We start from the raw sequence: 20,409 nt of genomic DNA, 5'->3' as shown, positions 1-20,409 counted from the left end.
TCTTCCGGCACACCCTTGCCACCCACCACGTGGATGCCTTCCTCCTCAATGAAACCTTCCTCCAACCCCACCACACAGGCCACACGACGCCCTACCTCCTTCACCGCTCCGATAATCCCCTCCCGATTACGCGTGGCGGAGTTGCCATTGGTCACCACCGCCAGATCTCAGTTCGGCTCCAACCTCTCCTTCCCGACCCCACCAAACACCTGATCCGTAGTCTCTTCTTCCCCGGCCTTACCTTCACCTGCGCCACCATCTATGTCCGCCCTCACGCCCCTATTCCCTTCGACTTCCTTTCCCACGTTGACCGTACCTTCTCCCCCTACGTGATCGCCGCCGACCTCAACATCCATAGTCGTTCCGCCGCCCAGTTGCGGCGGTGGCATCGGTTCCTCTCCTCCCTTCAAGGCAACCTCATCCCCGTCCCCCAGAACACCCGTCCCGAATCCAACTCCACTCCCAATGTTATCCATTCCTCCCCTAACCTCCTTTGCTGCATAACGGTGGATGTCCTGGAGCCTATTGGTAGCGACCATCTCCCTGTCCTCCTCACCATTTCAGACGGTAGTCGCCCCCGCCCCAGCCCTCGTAATGACCCTCCCCCAAAAGTACGTCCATGACTATTCCCATGCCAACTGGAATGCCTACCGGGATACCCTCTCCACCCAGTCCTTAGCCACCCCTTCACCTACCACCACCCTGATGTAACCCATGCCACCTCCTTTCTCCAGCAGACCTTGTCTGAGACCGTGGAGGCCCACGTCCCTACGGTCGCCATCCACCCCCACCGTCCTACCTTACCCCCACAGGCTGTCCTCCACCTCTGTGAATCCTGCCATCTCTACCGTGCCTTCCTCCACACACGTGACCGTGACACACTATACCGCCACCAGTCAACTCCAGCGACACTTTTGAAATTTGCTCGCGACTAAGAAACGCCGGGACTGGCGACAGACATGCACCCGTTTAAATGCTACCCTACCTATAAACTTGTCCAAGTTCTCGTCAGCCTTCCGTCGCCTTACCGGAACTAAACCCTCCCTCTACTATCCTCTTCTCCATGATGATCACCCCTTCCCTGACACCCTTAGTAAGGCCAATCACTTTGCCTCCTACCTCTTCGATGTCTTTTCCATCCCCGATGATCCCCAGTTCGATTACTCCCTCTTCCCGGATATCCGCGATCGAACTGACACCTCTGTCCCTCCCCTCGTACCTGGTTTCCAGTACTTGGACAACATTGCACACATGGAACCTAATGCCCCTATCACTACACAGGATCTCATTGCTACATTCCACATGAAATGCAACACCACTCCTGGTCACGAACGTGTCACCTACCATCACCTTCGTGAAGCTCCTGTCTCTTTCCGCTCCACGCTGGCCAGGCTCTACAATGTAGCCCTGTCCACAGGTTACTACCCCAACCTGTGGGAAACCTCCCATATCCTGATGTTTCTTAAGCCTGGTAAACCGCCGTCCACCATCTCCTCCAACCGTCCCATCAGCCTTACCTCGGTCTTCAGCAAGGTACTGGAATCTATCCTCACCGGCCGCATCAACCAGCATCTCCGCCAGCACCGCCTCCATCCCGTTACCCAGTGTGGCTTTCGGCCATCCTTCTCTTCCAACGACCTTCTCCTTCACCTCACTCATCTCCTTTCCAACAGCTTAATTCCCGTCGCTCCATAATCTTCCTCTCCCTGGATCTCAAACGTGTTTATGACCGCATACGGCATTCCAGTCTCCTCTTCAAGCTCCAAACCTTCGCCTTTCCCATTAACTACGTCTGTATGATCGGCTCCTTTCTCTCCCTTCATCCTTCCTACGTCACCATCCACCTTTTTTCCCTCCGCCTGTGTGCCCCAAGGCTCTGTCCTCTCCCCCCGTCTGTATCTTTTATATATGGCGGACACGCCGCTGCCGTCACCCCCCGTCCACCTTCTCCAGTTTGCCAATGACACCGCCTTCCTTGCCCTTGCCCCCACCCTGCAGCGCTCCCAACACCTTCTCCAATCCCATCTTGACTGGTTCACCACTTGGTGCAACCAGTGGTTGCTCAAGGTCAATCCCTCCAAAACCCAGGCGATCATTGTAGGCAAAACCACCGCTTCCTTCCGCCTCCTTGATTTCTATCTCACCATCTATGGCCGTCTTATCGCCCCCACCCCCACCCTTAAGTACCTTGACATCACCCTCGAACGTCGCCTCTCCTGGATCCCCCATCTCCGGACAATCCAAGCGAAGGCACATTCTCAACTCCGCCTCCTCAAGCTCCTTTCCGGCCATACGTGGGGTCTCGACCCCTCCACCATACTTCACACCTATAAATCCCTCATCCGCCCTATCCTTTGTTACACCCATCAGGCCTGGATCACCGTCTCCCCTACCTTTTATAAATCCCTTCAAATCCTTGAACGCCATGCTCTCCTCCTCGCCTATCACATCCGTCTCCCCTCCCCCACGCGGATCCTGTATGATCTCATTCTGTTGCCCCACCTCCTCCTTTTCCTTGAAAGGATACAGATTCTGTACACCTCCCGTAAACTCGATCCTCCTCACCCACTTGTCACACCCATCCTCTTCCACACTCACCCGCTGCCGCGCCTGTATTCCCACGTCCCACCCGGTCTCCATCTCTTCACCCTCCTTACCCTCTCCCAAGGTGGCTTCCGCCAACTCCCCCTCCCTGATGATGTCCTCCTCCCCTCCATCTACCCCTCCTACCAACTTTGATCCTCCCACATCCTGTGCCTTTTCCTTTGGGCACCCTCCCTCCCTTCTCTCTCCTTTTCCCCCCATCCCCCTTCCTCCACCACTCTTCCCCTGTAATTTCCCTCCACCTTCCTCCCTCCCCCCTATCTCTCCTGCCCGTGGCATCTCTGCTCTCCCTGCTCCCTCTCCTACCCCCCATCCTCCTCTCTTGGCAGGTCCCCGGACTCATACACGCTTAGTGAACATTCGCGCGCCGGAGATCAACGCCTCGTATTTCTGTGTGTGCCGTCGTTTGTGCTTAAGTGGTTCAGTGTTATTCGTTGTGTGCACCTACGTTTGCGTGTGACAGTTTTCGTCTATGTATGTGTCCAAGTGTCTGAACTAATTTTATCTTGGACTCTACTCCCGTGAACGGCTCCATGTGTTTTAAAAAGTGTTATTCTCCGTTTATATGTCCACTATATTTTTCTCTAATTGTCTTCATTTGTCTCTTTTGTGTTTCTCAAAATGGCCCAAGAGCAGCGTAGTATGCTGCTGCTGGCCTGCCTGTAAACAGGTTTAAAAATAACAATAAAGAAAAAAAAGAAGCTCGTAAAATTATTAACACATTAAAGAAAATCTGTTAATTTGTAAATATCATATGTTCCGTGGTAAAAGACATACTTCTGTTTCAAGGTGCAAAACAGTGCACGACCGACAGTGTATAGATTAACCGTCCACACGTTATACAACTAGCTTTAATAATATACAGAATTTTACTTGCCACAAAATTCTGTAACTGAAGAATCAATAATACGTTTGAAATAGCTTTAATATATTACACAGCACTTAAATACGTAGAACTGGAAATGTTCGCAAATACTTCACGATACATAGCCTCATCTCTATCCACCTGTAGGAAATGGGCGAAACTATGACAGTCCCTAGAGAGTGATTCTACATGTGATTCTAAAATCAGTCACTAGACTGAAGACTGCAAACATCGTGTGTTCCTAGGTACAAAAGTCTCCCCTACTTTATCTGTCCATCGCAAGTGTGACAAATTTTTGCTTAAACGTCTCCCAAATCCGCAATGGCGCTGCTACTGTAGTTACATCTCTTAAGAATATGCCATTTTTCTCGAGACAGAAAACTTAAAATCTCCTTTACAAATTAAAGGTCAGTCGGTGACGTAAATATACCCCATAGAACCAAAAATTTAGCATGTATCAGTCGTCTTCAGGATACGTCTTTTCTTTGGGTATATGTTATTACATGTTCGCAATCTTTAATAGACTGCTTTCTTTTTCACTGATCTTTATTACTTATGTTTTTGGTTGCTTGACCCAAATACTACATAAGATATCTTTTCATACAATTACACTGAATAGCATAATCCAATTTTTCTTTTACTTATAAACATTGCTGTTACATCTCTAGTTCTTTGTTTTAAGCCGTCTTTGTATCTTCCGTTTCGTTTTGTGATAAACCCTTTGTACTGTATCCGCTACTTCTAACATTCTTTGGAGATTCACAGCTATATCATTCACAAACCTAAGCAGCTACAAGCGCTCTCCATTTACTTCGATACCTGTATAGGATTGGCATGTTCAAAGTAAGTGTTACATAGGGATTGCGGCAGATTGCATCTTTGTCTAACGCCTTTAAGAATTGTGCTTTATGTATGTGGACGTCTAATTTTTAATATTGCTGTTTGTTCTTCGCAAAATTATCTAATTATTCTTCTGTCTCTATAGTCTAGGTGAACCATTACTTCGTTCCAGTTGGCAATGTTAAATGTTTTCCTTATTGTTAGCGAAACCTGTGCAAATTTTCATGTTGACCCAAAAGCCTTCTTAAAATATACTACGGAGGCATAGGATGGCTTCTCTTCTGGCTATGCCTTTTCGGAAGCCAAACTAGTATTTTCCAAAATTGACTTAAGTTTTATTCTTAGTGCGTCTGCGTATTATTCATGTTAATATTTTAGAAGCGTGAGTTATAATTCTCAATGTCGTGTGGTATTCACATGTAGCGTCTTTGTTCTTCATCGGAATCATTATCATGATAATATTCTTACCGTATTTTATAGGCCATTGATTAAAATATATATGTAAGTTGATTTGGTTCAGGATGTAATGCTTCAAGAATTTCACCTGGAAAGTTATCAAAACCAATAACCTTCTTTTCTTTGAGATCTTTGTATACTTTTTCGAATTACTATTTTCAAATTTCAGGCTCCAGTTCTATTTGTTCTGCACATTCTCCTTCCTTTTCTTCACAGAACTATAGTTACTCTGACTCAATGTTTTTTATTTATCTATTACACCCTCTCAATTTTACTTTGAATTTGCAATTTAAAGTGTAATTGTAGTTTGTAATGTTAAGTCATGATCATTGCACGTTTCGTTCGATCTGCGTGAAGTGATGTCGTTTGTGTGAATCGATTTCTTTGTTTCTTTTTCCTACCCGTAATATAGTCACTTTGAACTTTCACATTCTCCATGCTACATCCAAAAAAATCTCTGGAGAACGCAAGTACCTGTTACTGTTAAACAAGTAAAAGTTTTTGCAAAGCAGTATAACCAATTAACCAGCACTGACGGATCCCTGGCAGTTTAAATCAATGTATCTAACGGCATGAGAACGTGAACAGTTGAAGCTTCAGTACTTTCCAGTCCTCGTAAGTGGAGAAATACGACTGTAATTCTGGTATCGTCCAGCGGATAAGCTGTTATGTAATTGAGACGCTTGTTCCATTAATGAATGTCGAGGACGTCCAATAAAAAGTCCCTAGCGGTACTGCAGCTGTAGAGCAAAACAAATTCCAATTAATCGATGACGCCATTGTCAGCACTTCGTTGGGTCAATCAGATTCTTTTGTGGTGAATTCCTCGAACGTAATCTAGTAATTAACAGCTGACAAGTGGCGCCGTTTCATTTCGGCGCGATTCCATACGGCCATCAGCAACTATCGTACCGTTACTCCACAAGTTTGGAACCCCCCCCCCCTCACAAGAGAAAAACTGGCGAATAAAGTCAGTATTGTGAAACAGAAAGGGAGGAAACCTGTGAGGCTATGATACAAGCATGGTGGCCTTTTAGGAAGGTCAATACAGAATGTAATTTTCAGATGGAAAGAGAGTCCTGTGACCTAACACACAAATAGAGAATTACGTGAGACAAACAATAGCTTCTGTCATTAGAGACTAGCTTTATTCACTCTCGAGTTACGTCGCATTTTGTAAAGAACAAGTCAGACGCTGACGGTAACACATCAAGGTTACAGAATGTGTTCGACATGCTGTCCAGCCTGTTCGCAACGCAGCCTCATACGTCTTTCCCCTCTCGTATCGCATACTTCTTGAGTAAATTTCTGTTTATGCAGTTGTTCATATGTTAGACGTAAGGTTCTGCGTTTATAGACTGCCCTGTACCGTAGTTGTACGTACAAGGATTCTACAGTGCCAAGGTGAGTCATCTGCTAGCTACATTTTCGATAAGCACCTTGAACGGAAGTCGCGTTAACAATCAGAAGAACTGGCGTCCCTTTAAGACGGAACTTGAGTTAATCGAAGCACTACAATCATTCGTGGGTAGGATGTCAGAAAACGTTTCGTGAAGGAGTGTCACACGCCAGTGGACAGCCAGCGCTTCTATTTCGCGTTAATACTCTTGATATTTGTAGCTAATATATTAAATGCTAACACACCGGCCGATATCAGCATGTGGAAGCTACTAAGAAAGTCTGTATACGTAAGAGTGCGGCGCTACATTGGAATTTGGAAGTGGGGAGCGTGGAATGGAAACCCCTAGCTACCGTCCTGATTTAAATTATTTCATTGTTTTGCTGTCTTTAAATACTATGGAGAGTATGGAATAGCCAATTCCTGTCTCATTACATCTTCAGTCTCAAGTTCGGCACAGAATGGTGTTAGAAAACAAGGAGTGGCTTCCCCGGACGCGATTCGACTTTCTCAAAGGCAGAAGTACCGCCGACATTATCAGATCTTTTCCGATGGACATTGAAAAAATCCTTCTTGAGTAACAGGTACCTGAGGGCTTCGTTTCTGGAATTTTCTAGGGTTTATGATAATGTTACGAGCTCATTAAGTGCTCATAAAGAAATTGTAGCTGCTACACTTTACAATATGGGTTTTACGAGTTATGTAGGGTTTGCTCGGCTGTGTCCCATGGCCTTCCAGAGGGTGCGGTACTGACCCCCTTAGTACACACCTGCACGCTATTTAGCCCCGACGCCAATGTTGTTCAGTACGAGGATTATGTTTTTATCAACGACTATTGGTCTTCCTTTTGGATAACAAGATTATGGTTTCCTGACACAGGTGTCAAGCAGGACAAATGGGAGTTAGGAAATGGACCACCTTTGTCGCTAGAAAGCTCTGCAACTGTGATATTCACGAGAAACCGACGCAATCACCTCTCATATGAACTTCAGCTTGGCTGATAGAAATTTCCTGTTTAGTTAGATGCTAAGCTACTTGGCGTCTGCTTTGACTGAAAACTGACTTGCACACGTTATGTTGCTTACCTCATAGACAAGGTGGAACACATTGCGAATATGTTGCGTATGGTTGCTAGAGCTTTGTGGGAAGCTGAGCCGACAGTCGTCATTGTATAAGGCCCTGATCCGCTGTGTCTTCGGTTACGGCATCTTCGTCTACGGCAACGCGACGAAATCCACTTCGCGTAAAAATGATGCCGTCCATTACAGGGAGCTTCGTCTTGTTCTTCAAGCGATGATATCACCGTCCACCAACTTTGTGGAAGCGTGAAAAGTGCCGCTGGCTATACGTCGGAAGATATCGTATAATTTTTCCTTTAATCGGTGCTCCATATTTGACTGTGCCTCCTTCAAGGCAGTGGTTCAGATCTGCAGGCTCATGCCAACACCTCACAGACGAAGAACGAACAGAACTCCATTAATGATTCGCAGCTATGAGAAATGGTTCAAGTCTTCCCTCGAGCGAAAAGTTTATTTTCCCAAAGCTATGATCTGTCCGTTCGTTCATTGACGTCTCTGTTCACTGTAATAAGTTTAGTGTCTGTGTTTTGCGACCGCACCGCAAATCCGTGCGATTAGTAGACGAAAGGACGTGCCTCTCCAATGGGAACCGAAAACATTTGATCGCAAGGGCATATGTCAACCGATTCCTCCACAGTAAAACACGTCGGATGTATTCTATACGACACTGATGACGGCATGTGCGTTGTGTGTTTCGACGTTTGTTTAGGTGTGCAGTTACCTCGCATCGGACGGACGGACGGACAGATAATAATTGTCTGAAAATAAAAAATTAAAGTTTTCACTCGAGGGAAGCCTTGAACCATGAACCTCTCGTTCCGCAGCTGCTCACGATAACCACGGAACCACGGCGCTTCTGAGCGCAGACTCTCCTTGATGTTGCCTGTCTTGCACATGGACTACTCAGTTTTTATACTTTGCTTATTTTTTTCAAAGTTCCACACAACTTCTTCCTGTTTTCTCGATTGATCTGTGTTCAGTTTTTCAAGGCCTATCCACTGTGCCAACTTATAACTAAATCTGAGCGGGATGCGATGGGGAGGTTCCCTTGTGAGTAGCTCTGCGAGTCACTGCAGCGTGCTGGGGTAAGAGGTGGGGTGAGGGCGAGGAGGAGGGGTAACTGCTTGGCTGGCACCTCTGCGCTCACGACTTGGAACTTCCGTGGCGGTTGAGGTAAACTATACCAGTACACGCTTATGAACACAAAGCAAAATGGCCAAGTCAAATGGAAATTAGATCCCAGTGGGAAGAGGAATGGCAAGCATAAGAACACAAATATAATGGATACAACGCCACTTTCCAAGATTACCTTGGTTTCAAAAAATGTCTGTACACATAAGAGCACTGTCTACGGTTACGAGAACGAGACTGAATCACGGAAACTTTCTTGCACATTTACTCTGTCTTCTTCTTAGGACTTCGGACACCTGTGATTGCAACGGCTCAGATATGGAAGACATTAATCGTCTGATCTTTGCATGCCAAAAGTATGATCAACACAGAGAAAAAATTCCTCTCCGAACTGGGACATCTTGGGATTCCTTTCTCTATAATAATTATTAGCCTACTAACAAGCAAAGCTCATGCGATGCTTCGATGTCTCGCCAGATTCATTTTAAGAAGTCATATGGAAATTTGGCCAACGATATATAAAAACGGTGTAATGACTATTTTTCCTATAGAAACGATTACATGTGAAGTGTATTTTCTAAAGTGTCTGTGTTAACTGAAATGCTGTATATCATAGTTATTGCACCTGCCTGTGGCCAAATAGCGTTACATTTTTGAAGACGAAATAAGACAAATAAGAAAAGGCCAGGTCCTGTTTGTACTAAACCTGAAGTTAAGAATATTCATTAAAGACACTAAAACTACTTCCAGACATGCTATAGATAATCTAAAGACAGGGCAAAGTAAAGAGACGAACTCGTCAAAATTATTATCATGGACATAAAGTAAATAATAAAAAGTTATAAATATTTTTACTCAAAACTGGTGCTAAGATGATAAACATTCGACCAATGCTTGCGACGAACAATTAGCTAAGTGTTGAAGTCAGTTAAAGAATTATTATGGTTATATTATTGTTGATGAAACACACATATTGTTATAAATAATACTAAAACAGTGCCAAAGCCAATATTTCTCCACATGTGGGCTCTACTCCGAAGAGCAGCGTCTCCATGTGTGAATTTTCGTTTAATGCCCGTCTATTTATGTTATGTTTACTTGAGCGAATTTAGTAAGTTAATGCTTGTAAGATGATCATACGAGTAAATGAGAACTGTAATCTGAATAAAGATGTGAACCTGACTAATTTCTCACCATTTCGTCTATTATGTTTAAAGTTCCAAAAAAAGATAATTGTTTGGTGGAGTTGTTGTGGTCTTCACTTTGAAAACGTGTTTGATACAGCTCACCATGCTTCTTTACTCTATACTAGCTTCTTTATTTCCGAATAACTAATGTAACCTACTTCCACGTGAAGCCAGTTATTGCATTCATCTCTTTGTCTCCCTCTACAATTTTTCGTCCCACACTTCCCTTCAGCACTAAATTAATAGCTAATTTAAGTCTCAGAATCGGTCCTAACAACTGATTTTTTCTCTATAATCAAGTTGTGCGAAAAATTTCTTCTTTTTCCGCGCTTTTATTCTGTACCTCCTCATTAGCTAGGCGATCTACCCATGTTATCATTAGCATTCTTCTGTAGCACCACGTTTCAAAAGCTTCTATCCTCCGCTTATCTGCACTGATAATCATCCAAATTTCACTTCTATACAAGACCGCACTCCAAATACCATTCAAAAGCACTTCGTAACATTTATAAATACATATATATTAGATACTAACCTAGCCCTCTCTTTTAGAAATAATTTTCTTGCTCCTGCCAGTTTGCATTTTTTATCCTCTTTACTTCGGCCATCATTAACCAGCTTACTGCCCATATAACTAAACGTAACTACGGCTTTTATTGTCTAATTTCCTAATCTTATTCCCTTATCATCCCCTGATTTAATACGAATACATTCCATTAAACTTGTTTGTTTTTGTTGTTGTTCATCTTATATCCGATTTTCAAGACACTGCCCATTCCGATCAACTGCTCTTCTAATTGTTTACTGGATCTGGCAGAATTAAAATGTCACTGGGAAACCTCAAACTTTCTTCTCCTGAACTTTGATTCCTTTTCTAAATTTTCCTTTCGTTTCCTTTACTGCTTGCTCAATGTACAGATTGAGTAACATTGGTGATAGGCTACAACACCTTATCGCTCCCCACTCAATTAGTGCTTTCCTTTAATGTCTTTCGGCTCTTATAACTGCCATCTCATTTCCAAATGGTTTGTAAATAGCCTTTCGCTCCTTGTGTTTTGTCCCGCTACCTTCGTAATATCACAGGGCTGTATTCCAATCAAGATCGTCAAAAACATACGCTAAGTTTACGAACGCTGCACTGACGGAAAAAAATTGCAAAACGAAAAATTAATTATTCTAGAGTAACATATTTAAGTAATAGCATTGCAATGTCAAATATTAATATAAGCACAAGATAAGCTTTGCAAATGCGAAATGCTGGTACATTAACACCGGTGTAACCCTCCAGACTGTTGAACGTAAGCATGTAAACGTGCTTCCATTGTGCTGTACAGTTACCATATGTCAGTTTCTGGTATCGAGTTCCATGTCTGTTGCTCTTGGTTGGTCAGTACAGGGACGGTTAATGCTGTTTATGAATGACGCTGGAGTAGTCGTCCCATGATGTCCCATACGTGCTCGACTGGAGATAACACCAGCGTCGTCCATAAACAGCATTAATCATCCCTGTACTGACCGACATCTGGTGATCAAGCAGGCGAAGCAACATGCTTTGTAGAGCATGTTGGGTGACAAAAGCAGTATGTGTGTGATTGCTGTCCTGTTGGAAATCACCCTCTGGAAAGCTGTTCGTGAATGGCAGCACAATAGGTAGAGTCACCAGATTGACGTGCAGTTTTGTAGTCAGGGTGTGTGGGGTAACCATGAGTGTGCTCCAGCTGCCAGACGAAATCACACCCCAGAACGTAACTCCAGGTGTAGGTCCAATGTGTCTAGCACACAGACAGGTTGGCTGCAGGCTCTCGATTAGCCTCCTCCTAACCAGCATACGGCCATCGCTGGCACTGTGGCAGAACATGCTTTCATCAGAAAACATCACAGACTTTTCCCTGCCCTCCGATGAGCTCCCACTGAAGTCGCAATCATGTATTCCTGTTGTCTATATTTCGTTCAGGTAACGACTTATGTGAGGCCACCATTCCGGATGAATGTGTCTGTTTTGAATGAACCGATAGTTAACATAACGCATGTTGTTCTATCCTACACTCCTATCCTACAGGATAATATTTTTAGCAGTTTCGCTGTTGTTCCTACTCGTTCATTAATTTGTTTAAGAGATTCACTAGCTTATCTATGCTAAATCAATGACTCTCATGATTCATCGGCTTTTCTATAGTGTCTTAAAGCAACATTGCGGGACTGAACCCCTCTTGTTCAATTGAGCCATTTATACCGGTTTTGTTCTAATCAACACTCGTATTTTTGCGGGATGATACTTTTATCATTTTCCACTGTTATTTCTATTCGTTTATTAACTTTTTTATTAATTTCAATAGTTTTTCCATCCTAAATCAGTGTCTGTTCGTGTTTGGTGTTTTTGTAAGGGCTTAAAGCAACAGAGCAGGACAGAACCTCTTCTTCGGATGAGCCATTTACGCAGTTAAGGCCGTGTGATTTTCCACTGTTGTGTTAGCTGATTACGACTACAGGGGTCAAACTAACCGGTGCGTTGCTACAGTGATATGTCCACTGGTCTGCTGAAATATTCTGAGCACTAGGCACTTCGAGGTTGGGTGCGAACTGATGGCTTTGTCGGCACGTGACGCTGTAACAAAAGTATGTAAGTGGAACAGACACTGGTTGGGGATCGCCCTAGCGACGGGGAAATACATTTAGATAAGCGACTTTGACGAAAGGCAGATTATTATTACGCAGAGCCTCGAAAACAGCTATGCTGGTCGAGTGTTCACGTGCTACTGTCGTGAGCATCTACAGAAAGAGGAAGAAGGACAGTGAAACTATCACTATGGGCTAAATGATTGGAAGTCCATGATTCTTGACACAACGTGGATTTAGGAGGCTTGTCTGCTCTGTAAAGTAGGATAGATGGTGGCCTGTGGCATCTCTGCCGAAAGAGCACAATGCTGGTGCATGCGCAAGTGTTTCGGAGGACATGGGCCATCGTATATTGTTGAACATAGAGCTCCACAGCAGACCACCTTTACGTATTCACATGTTGACCCAAAGACACTGATTTTACAATTCCAGTGGGCATGGGACACTAGACATTCGACCGTCGATCAACGGAAACGTGTCGGAGCTTTGGGTGAACAACATATCTGCTACACTTGGTCGATGGTCGTCTCCACAAACGCCTCATCGCGGTGAATGGCGGCTATCGTGCGTCATCGCCGTGTACGTAAATCAGCGCCCCTTGCTGATGCGAGTTACACGAACTGTGCGTAGACATCTAATGCTTCAAACCCGCACAAGCCTAGAAACAAACAGTCGGATCCCAGACACGTAGAATCAGTGAATTGTTTCGTTCCAAGGACGGTCAATCGAGCTATTAATCAGGTGGTTATACTGTTTTGGCTCATCAGTGTATATTCAGATTGTTAGTTGGTTGATTTGGGGTTGAGAGGACGAAACAGCGAGGTCATCGGTTCCCTCGTATTAAGGAAGGAAGTCGGCCGTGATCTTACAAAGGAACCATCCCGGCATTTGCCTGAAGCGATTTAGGGAAATCACGGAAAACCTAAATCAGGATGGCTGGACGTCTATTTAAATCGTCGTCGTCACGAATGCGAGTCCTGTGTGCTAACCACTGCGCCACCTCGCTCGGTATTCAAATTGTTTGTGCAGGAAGTCGTGATTGTGTTATTCAGACACCTGGCGTGTATCGCCTTTACGCTTCTGTGAGCCAGTAAATTAGTTAGACATATTTTATCCGATGTGAAATTGACTAACATTAATCTTCGTGATGTACGTAAAGGTGTAATAGAACGTAGCTCAGCTGTTTCAAATGTATTTCCAATAACAGATGTAGTAATTAACTTTCATGGCGGATTTTGATAATTTTGCTGCTGCCGTACAGTAGAGTATGTATCAGGAGGGATAACAAATACAACATGTGTCCAAGTTTTATTTTTTGCAGAGATACTGCTGTTAGAGCACAAGGAAAAGGAATACTCGTAGAAGATTTTAAACAAAGGTATAAATGATTACGTTTAAAGTTGATTTTCGTAAATTGCACCTCCGACTTCAATGCACTTTCGAATTCTCTTGACCACATTACGTGCGACTCTGCTGAGGTCGTACTCGCACTCTTGCATGGGACAGCAGTGGTCATAATTCTCACAGTAGGTCTCTTCAATTTATTTTTTCATTGTACACTTCGCTTTTCAACCAGCCGAGCAGGCAAATTTCTAAAGGTCTAAGGTCCTGGAGCTTTGGTGGCCAAGAAATGCGGATTCCTGCAGATCCATATTCCAGAGAATGTTAGATGATGTGTCACCTGTTAACAGAAAAGACGAATTGATGACTGGGATTATAGACAGCGCTGCGTCCATTAAAAAAAAAAAAATCGTCAATATGACCTCAGGACAGCTGCGCGTGGCTAGAGAATACGAAAGCGCGTTGAAGTAGGATATGGAATTTATGAAATTCAGTATTGTACGAAACCGTTTTCCTTTGCTCAACGCACTCTGTATCTGTGTGGGCTACTTTCTAACAGCTGTGCCTCCGTAAATAACGAAAATTTGAGCAAATTGAGTAAGGAATTAGCCTATACTTGAACCGCCTAAATGTTTACTCTTTCGTCAAATTGAAGGGAGAGAGATGAGAAAGGAAAGGAAAGGGACAGAAATGATAATATCACCTGCATCCGGACGTTATGCGGAAAAGGCAGCGACGAGTGAAAATGTGTGCGCGATCGGGACTCGAATATGTGATCGCCTGCTTAGAGGGCAACACCGTTAACCATTGCGCCATCCGGACACAATGTTTATTGCAAATGCACGGACTACATAGGCATAGTCCCCGGCTGATCGGCATTCCCACCTAGCGCCATCCATCCACAGTCCCCGTCCATGTACTCCATGCTCGCTAACTTTAGATTCCCGCAGGAGATCGAACGTAACCGTGCATCCTCACTGAAGGTCGTGGATTCATTGCCCATCGAGGTGAATCAGTTATATGAAAGCATTGTGTCTGTTCCTTTGGGCATGTCATTCGGCAGATATGTTAGGACCCCTAACAAAAGAATGATTAATGGAACTCTGGCAGTTTGAAGTCAGTTCGATATCACGGAAGGCGTGCTTCTTTCACATATTACCTCATCCAAATCTGGACCCCCATAACCTCTTTTCCTCCCTGTCACCAGACGCGGTTCCTGGAGCTCCTGAATCTGTGTAAAAACCGTATTCGTATAACTTTGAAGAGAAAGACGAAAGTCAGACAAATGATTTTTATTGAAAACAAATGTTATTAAAAAATACACTGCCTGACAGAAAAATTGAAGCACACAGAAGGGGAGGAGGAGGAAACAAAATGAAGCTACACCGGTTCATATGGTACGTCAGTTATTTCAGTGATAACAAATATAAGTCAAATTTGGAAAGAACTTGCCAGTGTGGACCAACTTACCGATATGACGTTCCACCCACTCTGGCCTAGATGGATGCGGTGATTCGGCTAGACTGGTGTCTTGAACCCGTTCTCTTTTGAGACATGTTTGTCTCCGAATGTGGTAAGTGCTACTTGATATCCTAGATATCCTAGGCGGAGTTGACGTCTGATCTGGTCTACATTTACATCTGCATACATAATGTACAAGCTACCGCGTGATGCACGGGGGGGGGGGGGGGGTTACCTTGAATCACTGCTAGTCATTTTATTTCTTGTTGCAAATGGAGCGAGGGAAAAACGACTGTCTATATGCTTTGATAGCAGCCCTAATGACTCTTACCTTAGTGGTCCTTACGCAAAATGTACTTTGTCCTGTAATCAGCTTCAAATGTGGTCTTTAAATTTTGCCAGTAGTGTTTGACGAAGAGAACATCTTCCCTCCAACGATTCCCATTTGTTCCCGAAGCATCTCCGTAATACTCGTTTGTTCATCGAACATACCAGTAAAGATACCTTATGGGGATCCTAAACACTCGACAGTACTCTGCAATGAGTTGCAATAGTGCTCCATACGCAGTCTTCTTCACAGATGACCTACACTTTCGTAAAACTCCTATGAAACCGAAGCAGACCATTCTCCTTCCCTACTACCATCTTTACGTGCTCGTTCCATTCCGTATAGCTTTGCAACACGACTCCCATATATTTAACTGACGTTATTGTGCCAAGAAGCACACTACTAATGCTGTAATCGAACATTACCGGAATGGTTTTCCTACTCATCTGCAACGACTTATGTTTTTCTACATTCAGAGCAAACTGGCAAACTGTCGTTCACAACACCAACTACAAATTTTGTCTGATCATCTGGTACCCTCCCTCGTAATGACACCTTCCCGTACACCACAGGTTCATCATTATCAGCAGACAGCTGCAGGTTGCTGCTCTCCTTGCCCGACTGATCGTTTATGTAGACAGTAAATAAGAGCGGTCCTATCACACTTCGACCTCCTGACGATACCCTTGTCTCTGATGAACACTCGCTGTGGAAGACAACGTGTTGGGTTCTGTAATTTAAGAAGTTTTCGAGCTACTCACATGTCTGTGAACCTATTCCCTGTACACTCGTCAACAGTCTGCAGTGGGACACAGCATGAAACGCTTTCCATAAACCTAGGAATCTGGGCTACGATCGTTGCCTTTCATATATCGTTTGCAGGATATCGTGAGAGAAAAGAGCAAGCAGCGTTTCGCAGGAAATATGCCTTCTAAATCCGTGCTGACTTGTGACAGAAACTTTTTGTCTCAAGGAAATTTGTTATATTCGAACTCAGAATATGTTCTAGAATTCTGCAGCGAACTTGCTTTGACGATACTGGTCTGTACTTTCGTGGGCCCGTCTTTTGCCCTCCGTATATTCAGGAGTCACCTGCGTTTTTTGCTTCTCGCTTGAAACTTCGCGCTGGGTGAGAGATCCGCGATATATGCAAGCTCAATAAGGGGCTAAAGCCTTAGAGTGCTCTCTGTAAAACTGAACTAGGATTACATCTGAATATAGTGACTTATTTGTTTTCAACTCTTTTAGTTGCTTTCCTACGGCAGCCATGCCTGTTTGCATTATCCTCCTGCTTGAATGATCTATAAACCCAAAATTTAAAATTTCAGCTCCCCTTTTGCTGTATTTAATTGCCACACTAGACTGGTGAACGAGTGACTGGGTAGAAGCTATCGGTTCGCGTAGCGATCTTGCGGACGACCAAAATTTTCTCTGGTTCTTCTACTAAGATACGACGGTGGAAGTTGGTGAATGCTTCACGCATCAATCTTTTTACAGATGCACGAATATATATAAACTTTTGACTTTCGTCATTTGCACATTCTTTTTGGAATCGAAAGTTCAACAGTCTCTGCTCCCTCAACATATACCAAACTGTGCTATTAAACCACGGCGGGACTTTTCCTTCTTTAATCCAACACATATTAAATTGGGGATAGATCTTAGCATATTGTTAATCATGGGAATAGCGTAACATCCCGCAGAGATTCGTGCCAGGTGTGAACGAACAGTGTCCTGTTGGGAATCGGCTTTGCGATACTATCGCATGAGAGGTAACATTATAGGAGGCAGGAAGACTGTGATGTACCACTGTGCCATCAGATTTCTCTCAATGACAACCAGCCGTGACATAAAGTCATAGCCGGCCAGAGTGGCCGAGCGGTTCTAGGCGGTTCAGTCTGGAACCTCGCTACCGCTACGGTCGCAGGTTCGAATCCTGCCTGGGGCATGGATGTGTGTGATGACCTTAGGTTAGTTAGGTTGAAGTAGTTCTAAGTTCTAGGGGACTGATGACCTCAGATGTTAAGTCCCATAGTTCTCAGAGCCATTTGAACCATAAAGTCATATCCTATGGCTCCTCACACGATTAACACTAATGTGCCCCTCTAAAATATTGGAAGAATGTGACCTCTGCCCAGGTCGCCCACATACTCGCCAACGATGATCATCCGGAGTAGCGCAGAACGCTCAACACATTGCGACAGCATCCATCAGTAGTCCATGCTTCCTGGTCACGGCACCTCTCCAAACGCGGTCATTTGTGGTGCAGTGTTAACAGCAGTATGTGCATGGGACTGTAATGTCGACGTGCAGTTGCTGATAATTTACTCAGGATGAGACGGTACTGCAGGTAGACCTTTGTCTGTTCTCGGACAGCATGCGCAGATGTGAATGGGTTACGTTGCGCTTGGCGCACAATATGGCGACTCTCCCTTGTGGCGGCCAGGCGTGGTCGACCGGAACCTTGACAGCGAGTATGCCTGCCCTCACGTTCCCACACACTCCAACATCGGACAACTTTCACATCTAAATGCCCCACACAATGGATACGGCACGATTCGGTCAGCCACTCTTTTGAAACTCTATCAGGTGCAGATAACGCTCTCTGACACGTGTACCCAGCATCTACGTGTTCTCCGGTGACCACTTGTTATCAAATCTGGTAACAATACTGACCACGAACAACACTTTCTATCACATTGAACTGTAAGTCTAATCATTTACATACCTGCCGATGGCTTGTGTGTGTGCTAAATTATCCCGATATCCGACAATGTCTTCTATGTGGTTCCCTCTTTTTGTCATTCAGTGTGTTTAATATTATCTGTTCTACTACAATTTGGAAACAATTATAAAAGTATGTCCACGTTCCTACTATAGAATTACGACGGTGCACCCATCATTGTAGTGCAACCCGGAGTGTCTTAGAGTATTCGTCGTTCTCCAATCAGGGGAATGTACAGTGGCCTACAGCTGTTGGTAAAGGCTGAAATTAGTTTAGCGGTATGAGTAACCTGCATTGCGTATTTACTATCGTGCGAGTATCAGGATAATGTCGTAATGTTTTTGACACGGTGTTTTTACACCATCAGTTAACAGGCGCAAAGTTCTCACATCTTTCTTGAAAATCAGAAACAAACTGTTCCATTCTCATCGCAAAAACAACAACAAGTAAATCGTGCAGAGGTGATAACTCAAAACCCCTGTTTCTAGACACTTTTTGGAATTGCAGGAATCAGAAAAAGTCACACGCTATGACCAAAATTATCAAAGAGAGAAACAGGGGCTCCTTGAAGTATTTTGGCGTCTTGCAACGAGTAAACAAACCTAGTGAATGCAAAGCAGTGTTTACATATGAAGACAGCTGCATCATCCTTGATATCTACACTCCTGGAAATTGAAATTAGAACACCGTGAATTCATTGTCCCAGGAAGGGGAAACTTTATTAACACATTCCTGGGGTCAGATACATCACATGATCACACTGACAGAACCACAGGCACATAGACACAGGCAACAGAGCATGCACAATGTCGGCACTAGTACAGTGTATATCCACCTTTCGCAGCAATGCAGGCTGCTATTCTCCCATGGAGACGATCGTAGAGATGCTGGATGTAGTCCTGTGGAACGGCTTGCCATGCCATTTCCACCTGGCGCCTCAGTTGGACCAGCGTTCGTGCTGGACGTGCAGACCGCGTGAGACGACGCTTCATCCAGTCCCAAACATGCTCAATGGGGGACAGATCCGGAGATATTGCTGGCCAGGGTAGTTGACTTACACCTTCTAAAGCACGTTGGGTGGCACGGGATACATGCGGACGTGCATTGTCCTGTTGGAACAGCAAGTTCCCTTGACGGTCTAGGAATGGTAGAACGATGGGTTCGATGACGGTTTGGATGTATCGTGCACTATTCAGTGTCCCCTCGACGATCACCAGTGGTGTACGGCCAGTGTAGGAGATCGCTCCCCACACCATGATGCCGGGTGTTGGCCCTGTGTGCCTCGGTCGTATGCAGTCCTGATTGTGGCGCTCACCTGCACGGCGCCAAACACGCATACGACCATCATTGGCACCAAGGCAGAAGCGACTCTCATCGCTGAAGACGACACGTCTCCATTCGTCCCTCCATTCACGCCTGTCGCGACACCACTGGAGGCGGGCTGCACGATGTTGGGGCGTGAGCGGAAGACGGCCTAACGGTGTGCGGGACCGTAGCCCAGCTTCATGGAGACGGTTGCGAATGGTCCTCGCCGATACCCCAGGAGCAACAGTGTCCCTAATTTGCTGGGAAGTGGCGGTGCGGTCCCCTACGGCACTGCGTAGGATCCTACGGTCTTGGCGTGCATCCGTGCGTCGCTGCGGTCCGGTCCCAGGTCGACGGGCACGTGCACCTTCCGCCGACCACTGGCGACAACATCGATGTACTGTGGAGACCTCACGCCCCAGGTGTTGAGCAATTCGGCGGTACGTCCACCCGGCCTCCCGCATGCCCACTATACGCCCTCGCTCAAAGTCCGTCAACTGCACATACGGTTCACGTCCACGCTGTCGCGGCATGCTACCAGTGTTAAAGACTGCGATGGAGCTCCGTATGCCACGGCAAACTGGCAGACACTGACGGCGGCGGTGCACAAATGCTGCGCAGCTAGCGCCATTCGACGGCCAACACCGCGGTTCCTGGTGTGTCCGCTGTGCCGTGCGTGTGATCATTGCTTGTACAGCCCTCTCGCAGTGTCCGGAGCAAGTATGGTGGGTCTGACACACCGGTGTCAATGTGTTCTTTTTCCCATTTTCAGGAGTGTAGTTCTGGGTGGAGATTTTAATTTGCCGGATATAGACAGGGAGAGTCAAACGTTCATAACGGGTGGCAGGGACAAAGAATCCAGTGTAATTTTTTTAAGTGCTTTATCTGAAAACTACCTTGAGCAGTTACACAGAGAACCGAATCGTAACGATAACATATCAGACCTTCTGGTGACAAACAGACCAGAACTATTTGAAACAGTTAATGCAGAACAGGGAATCAGCGATCATAAAGCGGTTAGTGCATCGATGATTTCAGCTGTAAATAGAAATATTAAGAAAGGTAGGAAGAT

This window comes from Schistocerca piceifrons, chromosome 3 (genome assembly GCF_021461385.2).
Source record: "Schistocerca piceifrons isolate TAMUIC-IGC-003096 chromosome 3, iqSchPice1.1, whole genome shotgun sequence".
Lineage (NCBI taxonomy): Eukaryota > Metazoa > Arthropoda > Insecta > Orthoptera > Acrididae > Schistocerca > Schistocerca piceifrons.
Note: the sequence above shows the minus strand (reverse complement) of the source record.